Below are 13,634 nucleotides of genomic sequence, written 5' to 3'. Positions count from 1 at the left end.
GCGACCCTCAGATTGTAAGTCGAGCGCCTTATCCACCTGGCCATGCCGGGCCCATTAGTGTAAGAACACTATATACATTTTTTTAAATCAATCGCTTCTAAAATGGCTTAATATATATCACAAGAATAGGATAAAAAAATGAGTAACAAATAAACAGTGTAAACTGTCGTATTCATTCTCGTCCCTTTACCCATGACAATTAGGTGAAGAAATTTGCCGTTATAGACAATATTTTATGTTTTTAATGTCGAGTACTAGGTGTCTTAATTCGTCAGATTATCGTTAAAAAACGTTACATATTGGTTGCTTTTACTTTGACTCTAGTTCCTTCGTTTGCTGTTAAAAATTTGTAGGAACATTTTTATTTCCTCAAAGTATTTTCCTAGCTGCAAAAAAAAAATAAAATAATAATAATTATACTTTACGAACATTAAATCATTCGTTAGGATTTAGATTGCTGTTATAATGTTGATTCATCACCATACACGCTATTTGCAGTTATTTTCTTGTACGTAGGTATTGTTGTAATTGAAGGTACAGAGAAAAACGTTTAAAAAATGGAGTAAGCATTGCTAAACGTTTTTCTCTGTACCTTCAATTACAACAATACCTAAATGGAGTAAGCATTGTTAAACGTTTTTCTCTGTACCTTCAATTACAACAATACCTAAATGGAGTAAGCATTGCTAAACGTTTTTCTCTGTACCTTCAATTACAACAATACCTAAATGGAGTAAGCATTGCTTGCCATCTACAGTGCAATATTATAAGTTTTGCATCCATCTAACTGGCTAGCTAGTTCCATAACAGATACATTTATAATGTTCCTAACTGTATTTTATCAAAGGTCTTTGAGATCTGTCAAAACTAAAATTATCTTCTCTATGTCAGTTCCATTAAAAGATAGTTCTTAACACGTCAGAAGTTACTTAGCTTTTTTATCAACTATTTAAAATACATAGATAGTTGCATAATAGAAACAAAACTACTGCCCTACCTCCCCCCCCCCCCGTTTGTTCGTAGTTAAACAAAAAATTGCACAAAGGGATATCAGTGCTCTTCCCACCACGAGTATCGAAACCTGGTTTTTAGCGTTGTAAGTCCACAGACATACCACTGGGGAGCCGGTAATAAATATAATAATAATAATGCAAATCGGGATTGGACGAGAGATGGCAGATCTAGTATTTTGCCACCTTACGCTAAAGTACGGTTTCGTTTAAATTAATATTAAATACCTCGTTGTTTGTTTGGTATAGTACTATACCTCTATTACAATAACACCCACTTTTGTCTGTCCTGAAAATGCGCACACACCTTATTATCTAAATGCGCATGCGCACGCACTTCATTTCAACAGATGTGAACAAAACGCAGATATAAATATATTTTATTAGACATTTTGTACAACGATATATTAAAAGCTTATCACAGTTTTTAAAAAGGTAAAATAACATTATAAGCCTATTTATTGATAGCATTAAGTACGGTAAAGGTTAGTAACTAAACTAAAGCAAAAAACCTAAACAAGTTACAGTGTTAATTTATCCCTTTATCGAATATAGGCTTAACTAATGTTAGGCCTAAGACATGTGGACTTAACTATTTCAGAGTCTGCAATTAGAATTCTTTTGTATTAACTATTATTCTAGAAATCGTGTACTTAAATAAGTACTGTTGTAATAAAAATACTAATTTGACCGTAAATGTTTTGCGGGTCTCTGCTAGTATAAATATATATATATTATTGTCCTTTAAACGAAATTAAGTCTGATTAACATATATTATTATATTACTATAATAAAGCCGTTTCTCATTATTTATTTTTATAGTGCATTTTGGTGCATAGAAAACATATTAGTACTAGAAATAAACGACCTTATAACACTAAAATAAAAACAACATTTATTTCTAATATAAAATGCCGTTTCTCCTTAAGATAACATTAATTTTAGGACTCCTCGGAATTGTCTCTCCGCTTAACTTGGGCACAGCCCCACGCCTACAAAATCAGCTATTTACACAAACCTTAGATATAGCAGTTAAAATGTCTTATAGTGAATACCCACACATTTTAAGCAGAACTTAAGAGGAAATGGTTCGTAACATTTTCTTTAGATTTATTGTACTTACACTTTGACATCTGGAATATGGTAACTAAAGATATCTGTTTGATTCTGTTTAAAAAAGGAATAAATGTCAAATTCCTAAACTGCTGACAAAACATAAGTAATTAATTATAAACTAACCTCTTACATTCTTAAATGAACTTCTTGGAGTTTTCGTTTAGCTTCTCCCATAATATTTCTTTAAAAGTATGTAATATCTAGAGGAATGATAATCCAATATCTCACTAATATAAGCCCATAAGAGATAAAATATTGAAAGATTTAGCAGGGAAATAGAAATGGATTGATACAAGATTAGTAAAAACTGTTAATTTACAAAGACGTAATGGGGATCGTCAAAAAAAGTCCAGAAACAAGTTGAATCAAAATGCAAAGATAAAAAAAAAGTAAACAAACAAGGATGGAAATATAGTGTCCACATTATTTTCTCAAGCCATAAATTCCTATTTTGACTCCGCTAAAATTGATAACTACTGTATACATGCGATCCCTATTTGTAGGTTTTAAGTATCAATTTTTAATTATCTTGTATGTTGGCTTTTTTAATGCACAGCAATGGCCAAATATATGCCTAGTGTAAGACACAACCTCTACTAAGCACGTATAAAATTTTACTAGTAGAAAAGCAGCATTTTCAAGTAACATAGATACGTCTAAAACATAGTTTTAAATAAAGCTTCGTGTCTTTTAATGTAATTATTACTAAGCCAGGTGGCTTTGTGCCTGAGGTTTCTTGTAAACGCGTTTAACACGCATCGAGTACAAAAATAACCGCTCAGAATAACATCGCATCGATTATTTATTTATAATCACGTAAGTCACTTTCACTGAAAAATAATCAACTTTTGAATAGATCATGCACATTCGCAGTATTCCATTTACTATATCTGTCTAGAAGTTGGTGCAAGATACCCAACGGATTTTTCTTAGCCTTGTGAAACGATAATATGAATAATAATAACAAATGGGCAAATTTTGATTTTGTTTAACAAAGTAAAATCACTTATTTTCTTTATTATCAATGTTTGGGTGGTCTTAACTTTTGAAAAGGAAAATTTTGTTTGGTGTGTAAAGAACAAGTCTGCCTTTTAAGGTGGTTTTTGCTCGAATGTTCCATTAGAGTTTTGGGCAAAGTTCTGTGCGATCCCTATTATGAACCACTATAGTGGTTCATGATAATGTTGTACTATTGACATTGTTATAACTATTGACTCTAGAGGAGCAATATCTTTTCAAGAAAAGCAATATTAGGTTTCTCTATAATGAGCATTGATTAGAATGAGTCATTCATGTAAAACTCTACACGTTTTGAATAAACTAATATATAACTTTACGATTAAAATTAATATAATTACTGAGCATAAATGTTTACCTATTTCACAAAAAGGCTGATTGATTTTATCACCTTGAGTAATATTTTAGTTACTGATCTAGAAGACCAATGTACACATTTTCTAAAAACACATAATCAAAAAATTTGACCCTGCAAGTCACGTACAGAAACACCCAATATAAAGTCGTGGTGTAACGGAATATGTTTGACGTTTCGTAGGTAATGTAATGTCATCGAAAACTTAACACTTTTGAGAAGGTATGTAATAGCCCTTTTCGGCACAAAATATTTATACACTCAGGCCATAAAAGTGTAGGAATATGAATCAGCTTGGGACACCAGGACAAGTCACAAACAGACCTTCAACAAATCACTCTCCAGTATTGGTAAGCAAAGTGTGGCGTTTTGTAACAGGTGAGAAACCATAAATATAAAGGATGGTGACGAAAACTGCCTACATGCCCAAGGCAGCACTGTGCAACATAATCAAGAAGGATCTTGATCTGGAAATGAGGATAACAGATTATGGGTTCATCAAGATAAATATCACATCAAAAAGTTTGAATTTCTTGTTCTTGTTCTTTTTTATTACGTGATAACTCAAAAACCAAAATAATGGTGTCAACCAATTTCACTGAGGTGACATAGTTTCAAACGGAGTATCCGCTTTTATAAGTATTATCAATAACCAGTAGTAATTTAAAAAATCATAATTTTAGTGTAAATGACGTTATCATTACCTTTTGAAGTTAGCTTTACATAGTTATAAAGCTTTACACCGGCCAATATTAGATAAGCAATAAATATTACAGTTGGAAACTTATTGTATTTAGAATAAGTTATAAATACAACTTTCCTATGTCTATTGAAACACTGCATTAAGAAACAAGCAAACAAGTAAAAAAAATGTTTCAAAAGAGGAAGAAAATGTAGGGATGGCTAATGAAACAAGATAGTAGGGATGGCATTTGCATCATCCATACATAATAGCACAGGCAAGAATTAACATATGGTAATACATATAACCATTCAATCACAATTGATTTTAAATTATCTGTTTTTGTCTGTTAACATTGTACTACACTCTGTGCCTGTGCTATTATGTAGGGATGATGCAAATGTCATCCCTACTATCTTGTTTGTATTGTTATGTTTTGAAGGATTGATATTAGCCATCCCTACATTTACTTCTTTTTTAAGATAGTTTTTCTTTACTTTTATAGTTAGACGTCTTATAATGGTGATTTGTACGTTATACCTACGGAGTTTTTGAGTTCTTTTGAATCACCGTACAGTAACCTAAATTAATGTAGGTGTCTAAAAACTGTTAGGACATTGTACCGAATTCATTATTCTATATTATACAGCTGACCAACTGTTTAATGATTACATATATGTGTGTGTATATGTTATAGATTTCTTTTCTTTTTCACCAAAGGTAAAACTGAAAAGAGAATCTCTGACGTAGAGACCTAAAGCATTCCCTGATTGGCCATACTCTCCCTGTGGACTGCAATTTCGCCTATTCAAGTCTCATCAACACAGCTTGGGTCAGCAAACCAAATAAATTCAGTTGGGTCTTTTATAATGGTAATGTGTATATAATACCTACAGGGTTTTTGAGTCCTATAAAATTACCACACAGGACTCAAAAACCCAATTTGTATAATTGAAAAAAGTGTTTGTTTTGTGAAAAGAGCTGTGAAACTCTAAAGGTTTAATGAATTCTAATTTTCGCAAATTCAAGCCTTAAGAGATTTAAACAGTCTAATTTCTATTTTCATATATATTTTTTTCCTGCAATAATTGGTAAAAGCGAACCACTTGAAAAGGGGTTAAGGTTAGCTGTTAGTGCCATGCAGAGACACAGCTACCAACGACAATCCATCTTCCTCACCACATTTGACACAACGCCCCATGAAGAGTTTGTATGTCAGCCAGATTGGGGCTCATTGTACAAAGCAACCTCTAGCCGCGCCTTAATATAATTATGCATGGCGCTTGAACGAATGAGACAGGTTTGGTGCCCGCTTCTGTACAAGAAAGTACGAAAATGTTTCACGTACTTCTTCACAGCGTGTCGAAGGAACATTAAAATACCACAATTGCAAAGGTTAAGAGATGACTGCAGAAAAAGCGTGCCCTTGCATACTAAATTACAGAACATCTTTTTGGTGTGCAGACTTTTAACTTAAACTATACATTATTAGTTTCTAACTGCGGCTCTTACCAGTGATATCGTAAACGAGAACCTGCAAGGCAACCAAATTTGTATTAGTGAGCTCCATAAATAATCATTTTACTGCATGCACAATTCTAGATTTCAGCGTGAAATAACCTGTGTGCCGAACACATGGTATAACATTCATAAAACACTTCAGCACATTTAATGTAAGAAGACAACAAATTCCAACAGACGGTAGTGTTTAAAAAGGCAGTTACAACGACAAGAAATTATTAAGCATGGGATCAAATTCTCTACCTAGCCACATTTTGCAATTTGCTGTACCTTTCTCCTGAGACCCCTCAGTGCTTTTGAGGGTCCTATATAAACCTCTCATATGCAATATTTATACAATTATTGTCAGTCCGAATGGACGTGGTTTTCCTTTTTTCTACTGCTATCAATGAGCATGACGTTCCTTCATTTTATGCCACTTGAAGACAATGATAGGACATATTTATATCATGAGCATGTTACTCTTTATTTTTTTAACATTGCAATATAACAATGATTTAGATAAACAAACATGTTGATCTTCTAGAAGTTTTGATAAGATAAGTTGCAAAACATTTGAAATGAACTTGATGTTCTGCACCTTCTAAAACTTCCAAAACAAAAGAAGCAAAATTTTTTCCCAATTTCACACACACAGCAATTTTCTCTCTCTATTTTTTTTATCAGAAAACCTTATTAACAAGGATTTCACTAAAAGCATAACTGTCTTCATCACATTATTGGAGTTTCTCTTCAGTGCACTTTCCATGTGTATTTCATAATTAAGACTTTAGTTTTAAAACGTTCAAAGTTTAACTTGTCATGACATGCTTTTATGCATTATTTACCTTTAAAACAGTTTAAAGCAGTTGTAGGATTAAAGGAAGAGAGCGTTTTATGTTTTCTTTTATAGTTGACGGATGAAAAACAATTCTACGCCCATAATAAACACCATAACATTCAAGAAAACAAACGCATTTAGACGTTTATGCATAATCAGCTAAGTTTGCCTTCATTACAACTTTACATTTACTTTACTTTGCAATAATTTAGCTTTGGTTCGTTTAATATACTGCTATAAACACCTTTCAGCTACTTTTTTTACTACGGGTTTTATTCTTCGTTTGTGTGAGTTTCTTTGTTTCATCTCGTAAAACTGTGTCATAAACTGAACGCTCATAGCAGTTTCATACTCTGTACACTATTATAAATATCATTACTTTATTGTTTACTTTACGTGTACAAATAAAGTTACCTCTAAGTAAGTTTCTTTGTCTGACCGCCTATAATTTTTTCAAATGTACCTGAATTTATCGATCTAAAACAAAAATGCCGGCAAAAAAGCGTAGCTTAAATGGCGTGCGTGAAAATTATAAAATATGGAAAATTCAAGCAAAGGGCATGAAAACTACAGCAAATGTTCTGCGGGTTGCAGCTGGTATATCCGATGATGTTTATTAAGCACAAAGCTACGCAAAGGGTTTCTAGCGGTAATTAGTCCGCAGACAAACCGCTGTTCCACTAGTGGCCTGGTATATTCAAAAATAAAAGAACGTTTTCTCTGCTACTGACTTTATTTCATGTTTTCTTTCACCAGAGAGAATTGTAATACAAAACAAATGTACTCCGAACCGGTTTTCGTCTTGTCTAGAGACTTTTCAAGGAGGTATAATAACATATATAGATCCTAACAGGCGATTACACTTGGGATTGAAGTTATTGCAGGCTTTAGTAACTTAACAATCCACGCATATTTATATTAGAACCTAAATTATCAACAATGTAAATAAAACAATACATGTCCAGATATTCTTTATAATGAAACAACAGTTTGTACCCGCAACGAGAAAAATTTAAATAATTCGAAATTACTGGTTATATCAGGCACCCTTGATAGAAATAAGCTTCAAAGATAACCCGCCTCGCATGGGTTATAGTTCTCACTTAGTGTTTTCTTAGACCCAGGAAACTTGGACAGTCTCGTGAAACCTTCCATGATGATATGTTTTATTGTTAATGTTATAACAGTAAATGAATATTGAAGTGGAGGTATCGAATGTAAATTCTAAGCATACCGACTAAGAGCATAACAGTGCATTTTCCCGAGTGACTTCATGACTTTAACTTACATGTTATATAATCTTTCTTTTCTTCTTTACATATATATTTCCAAGCTGATCTGCTATTCTTTTTCCCATGTAAACAATCAACATTTTGTTCACTAACACAAGAAACAACTTAGTTTTCTATAGCAAACAGCAGGAAATGTTGTGTGTTGTTTCTATTTAAAATGGTGCGTGAGTTTGATAAATATTATCTAACCTGAGATTATTTGCGTTAATGTTTTCGGATATTCGCGAAAACTACTCAAAGGCTATATGTGGTAAGCACTCAATGCCAATTCTTGGACGACTTTTGTAATAAGCTTTGATCGTCAGTCTTATAATGTACCCATGGCTCCAAAGTGCAAAATTCGATTTATCTAATTTTTGGGTGGTGGGATGGTGACGAGATGCGAACGCTGAACCCACAAGTCCACAGTCCTTCATGCTAACTATTGGGCCTCACTCGACCCGAGCCTATTTGTAGCGAAGTATTGTGTTTTCTAAAACTAGAACCAGAATAATAAAATTATATATATATTAAATACAGTAGATATATATGTGTTTAATATATTAAACTAAGCTATTTAATATGAAGAACTAAAGCCACCAGTGGTACAGCGATATGTCTATGGACTTACAACATTAGAAACCGAGTTTCGATACCCGTGGTGGGAAGAACACAGATAGTCCCTTGTATAGCTTTGCGCTTAACTACAAATGAACTAAAACTTGAATTTCTCAAACAACACTTATGACATTACCCTTTCAATTCCAAAGTTTTGTTGCGATGGTTTCTATTGTTGGGCGGGTTCTTTGAGATTATTCGGTAAACAAATAATACAAAGTCTGTGAAAAACATTTTACTTATTGAACTTCAAGTTGCAACGTTCACCGACAGGTCTAACTTCACAAATAAATTACGTCTTAAGAGAAATTTCATTCACATGACCAATTTCATATTTCTATTTCTTCGTCGAAACAATAACTCAGTATTTCAAAGCACCCATCACACGTTATCTGACTGGCAAACTCAGTAACTCACTCTAACAGGCTCAATTTGTTTCCTAAACTTTCGAGGAAGTTACCAACATTTTATGGCCACGCCTATCATGATAAACAACAGTGCAAATTTCGAAGAACTATAGCTTAAAAACATAAATTACCACAGCATTTTAAAATTAGAAAAAGCGAAGGAGAAAGAAGTTTGTGTGACTTTGATATTTATTTATGCATTTCTATTTCTCATTCAAAACGTGAATTTCCGTGAAGAAAAGATGTCGTAAGGGCTTAATATATACTTTGATTCGCTATTCAAAAAAGAGGTCTTGTATATTTGTTTACTGCTATCCATACAATTGCTTTAGGTAGAACGGTAAGACTACTGAGCTTTGACATTCAGACTCAGGATTTTACTTATAGAAACTATGGCCCAAACAGTTTGGGTGATGTTAGCCCTTTTCATGTTGTACGCGAACAGAAAAAACAAAACAAAAGGGGGTGTTCTGAACGCTCTTACTCGCACAACAGACTATCGTCTGATGTAATTAATTTTGACCATGTTTACACACCAGAGGAGTTTTTAAATCAGAACAAAGCACAGGTTCTCTTCCTTCCAATTATGGAGTCTTGTCACAGTACATTTGTCAGTGTGCAGTCAAGTTAGCGTGGCGCCGTCCCTTATTTTGAACCACTAACCATAGGGATGCTATTGACCAGCAGAGATCCATTTACATTCACATGTATTTTCACTTATCATTATTCTCACAATTTCTAGGTATCCATCTCGGGTACTGGTTGGGTAGATTATTAGGCGCTCAACCAGTGAAAGTCCTCCTCCAGCATAGGATACATATACCCCCTCCGACCTGATAAAGGGCCGTTTGTTTCTTTCTCACTTCTAATGGCGAAACGTGGATGTTTGATACTCCAACCTCCCTAAGAAGGCCGGCCTTTGCTTTGCGTTCCTTGCCTCGACGTCATAATCTCTACAATCATATTTATGGTCCTCCAATGTTTATTTTAATCGTTAGGCCTGTAAACCAAAAACAAATATATATATGTGTATGTATGTGTACATATATACATATATTTTGCATAATTTAAACGCTGATTTCATAAACATCTTCCACGAATGGGGCGAAGAGGGGATACTAATATCCCTGAACACTCCAGTTGAGGAAAGTTTATTTCTGTTTAAAACTAAATACTCGCCATGAATATCATAAATAAACAAATAAATTGGCCAGCAGCAATCCACTGATAGTTCATATTATGTAGTTATTTATCAATTAATTAACTAAACATTTATTTGTTACTACTTTAATTATTTATTATCATTATTAATCTGTATAATATTTTGACCAATTTCCTGTATATACAAGGATGAGTTTTCCCCACCTGATAGTAATATTTAATTCTTTGGCAGTTGTTTTTTTAGGTAGCATACTTTTTTTCCTACTTATAAGTTCGAAATTTCTATCAGTCCAACGGAAGAAGTAAATATTATTGTTCGTTATGAATAAGCGTATAACTGAGGATGTAGCTGTTAGTTCGTATTAAATCAATAGTTACTGGTCGTAATCTGTTCATCATATGTCACTGTTATCTATCTGGAAAACTTAAACGGGGTGTTAGTACCAGATCTTTACTATCCTGCATTCGGTTAAGTAACCCATAATCATTAGCATCAATCGATAAGTTTATTCAGTAGAGGTACGTTCGATCTAAAGATCTATCTTTTATTTTAAAGTTGATTTCTTTGGATTTTATCACGTTCACTAGAGAGTTATGGAGAAAACACGGGAAATTCCTATACTTCCATGAATTGTTCCTTCTGCTGATTTTTCATTAATATCTTTTTATCTTTTAGTAGTTATTATGCGTGTTGTACTTTAACATTCCACTCTCGTGTGCATTCATCTCCTCTATGCAGAAGTAATGGTTGAAGATGTGACAAAATGTAGCTCCTGTTTTTATCCAATTGCATGTGCGTTACGATGACTTTGTTTATGTTTAGACATACCATTTTGAATTATATGTTTCCGTGAACGCTAAGTCATGACTCAAATACTTCATTCAATGTTTGAATAACAAATAAAAGACTACAAATATGGCGAAATAATGGAGTGCTAATAAGTGCTTAGCTTCCTCTACAGAATAAGGTAGTAAACTGCGAACAGCGTTACAATAAAAATACAACATCAGTATTTGTAGATCGAAAAATTGTTGAATTTTGTTTTGTTTATTCTTAAGTTCAAAGCTACAGAACAGGCTATCTGGATGTACCCACAGCAAAATTTTAGTAATATAAGACTCAAGATTACTGCTGAGCCACCGAAGAAGGTGTGGATGGAAAGTGAGCTCAGTTTTTATTGGTAAGTAAGGACGGATTAAGCAACATCACTGTCACGATATAAAAGACTATTTAGTGTAGATATTATTGGTTTATTTATTTTGTGAGTAAATAGTTTATGATTGTTTAGTTTTGATCATAACAAGAGAGTTAGAAGTGATTATTTTAAAGTAAGTCGTGCATTGTGTTTATAACTCATTGATGTCGAGATTACAGAACGTTGTGTGAAATTTATTGATGCCGAGGATATAGCGAGCAGACGATTAAGTAATAAACATATAAATAGTGTGAATGTGAAATGAGCGGGAAAAGTAGACAGACAGACAAAGGCACAGCAGACGAGAAGTAAAGTAAAGTTACGAGAAGGAATTCAGCCAAAGAAAAGTTAAACCCAAAGTTAATCGTCGTAGGAGTGGAAGGCTTAACGTTTAATATAGGCTTAAAGGTTGATATATTACAGAGAGACTAACGGTGTAGAAAAAAACATAAGAAATAGTTTATTTCGTCAAAGAGAGTTCTAAAGTATTTGAACTAGCCTCAGTGGACTTTGACAAATAAACAGACGATTCTCGGAAATCCAAAAAGAGAAAAAGGAGCAGACGATTTTAGAAGTATAGGACACAACCATGGAAACTCGACGATAAAGTAAGTGAACTGCATTCGAATAATTTGGCGATAGTAATAGAGAAAACAGTTCGGCTTGTCAACTGAAATTCTAAAGCAATTGAATAGGCCTAAGTGGACTTTTGACAAGAAGAAGAGAACTATATATATATAGTGTCTATGATATGCCTATGATATCTATAGTGTAAAGAATTCTTGTACATACGTTTAATTAGTTCGAATATATATATATATATATTATTTTGGTAACAAGTGGAGTGCGTGCTTTTCATTTATCGTCGAATTTATCGCCAACAAGTCACAGACACTTACTGTAGAAGAATCCTTAGCTCAACACACCCATATATTTACTTATTTTATATACAAACTATAAAAAAGTACGTTTCCTGACAATTTACTCATGTTAGAAAATAATTTTTATTGAATTAAAAAGAAATCTTTCATCGGAAAAATACTTTATATCAGAAACTTTAGAGTTTGCTTTATAATTTGCGTTTCGTTCTTACGCTCAAGCAGTTTGGACAAGTGAATTATTATTATCATTTAAACAAGGTAATAATGACTGAGAGTAGCTTGGAATTTCCAATAAAACAATAAATTCAAGTTCTTGGTCTTTAGTCTCAGAATAGCAGTTAGAAAATTAGTAATAGAAAGCTGAGTAGATGTTATACATTCAACAAAGAAAATTTATTGTGCGGCATGTTGCAGGGACGTGACCCTAATAATAATGACGTATTATAACAACTAATAATGATAACATGTTATAACTATTAATAATGATGACGCGCGATAACAGCTAATAACGTTGACGTGCCACAACGACTAATGATAATGATGAGCTACAACGACTAACAATAATGAAGAACCACAATCGACTAATAATAATAACGACCCACAACCGGCTAATAATGATGATGAAGAGTTACAACAACTAATAACGATGACGAACCACAATCGACTAATAATAATGGCGACCCACGACCGACTAATAACGATGACGAACCACAATCGACTAATAATAATGACGACCCACGACCGACTAATAACAATGACGACCCACAATCGACTAATAATAATGGCGACCCACGACCGACTAATAACGATGGCGAACCACAATCGACTAATAATAATGACGATTCACGACCGACTAATAATAATGACGATTCACGACCGACTAATAATAATGAACGACCCACAATCGACTAATAATAATGGCGACCCACGACCGACTAATAACGATGACGAACCACAATCGACTAATAATAATGACGACCCACAACCGACTAATAATGGTGAAGAGTTACAACAACTAATAACGATGACGAACCACAATCGATTAAGAACAGGCAGAACAAAAATCATATGTTATTTAATGCTATTCATAAACGTCATCTTATGTATTTTTCATGATTTCATTAACTGTAAGTACTTCTTAATTTACTGATTTGTTTCATTTGTTTTTATTTATTTATTTTAATTTCTTATACACTTTTGGAAGTAAATCACGTTATTTCAGAGGTCATAAGGTCATTTTCTGTGAGCATCGGTACCAAACAAGCACTAAGATTGTGGGTTGGGGCTCTAGTTATGTAAACAAGAACTGTATTACAAAATATATATCATTTTAGGTTGGCCAGGTGGTTAAGGCGCTCGACTCGCAATTTGAGGGTCGCGGGTTCGAATTCCAGTCACACCGAACATGCTCGACCTTTCAGCCGTGGGGGCGTTATAATGTGACGGTCAATCCCACTATTCGTTGGTAAAAGAGTAGCCCAGGAGTTGGCAGTGGGTGGTGATGACTAGCTGCCTTCCCTCTAGTCTTACACTGCTAAATTAGGAACGGCATGCATTACGACTTTTATGTCGTTGTTGT

The sequence above is a fragment of the Limulus polyphemus genome, unplaced genomic scaffold (assembly GCF_000517525.1).
Source record: "Limulus polyphemus unplaced genomic scaffold, Limulus_polyphemus-2.1.2 Scaffold597, whole genome shotgun sequence".
NCBI classification, from domain to species: Eukaryota; Metazoa; Arthropoda; class Merostomata; order Xiphosura; family Limulidae; genus Limulus; species Limulus polyphemus.
Note: the sequence above shows the minus strand (reverse complement) of the source record.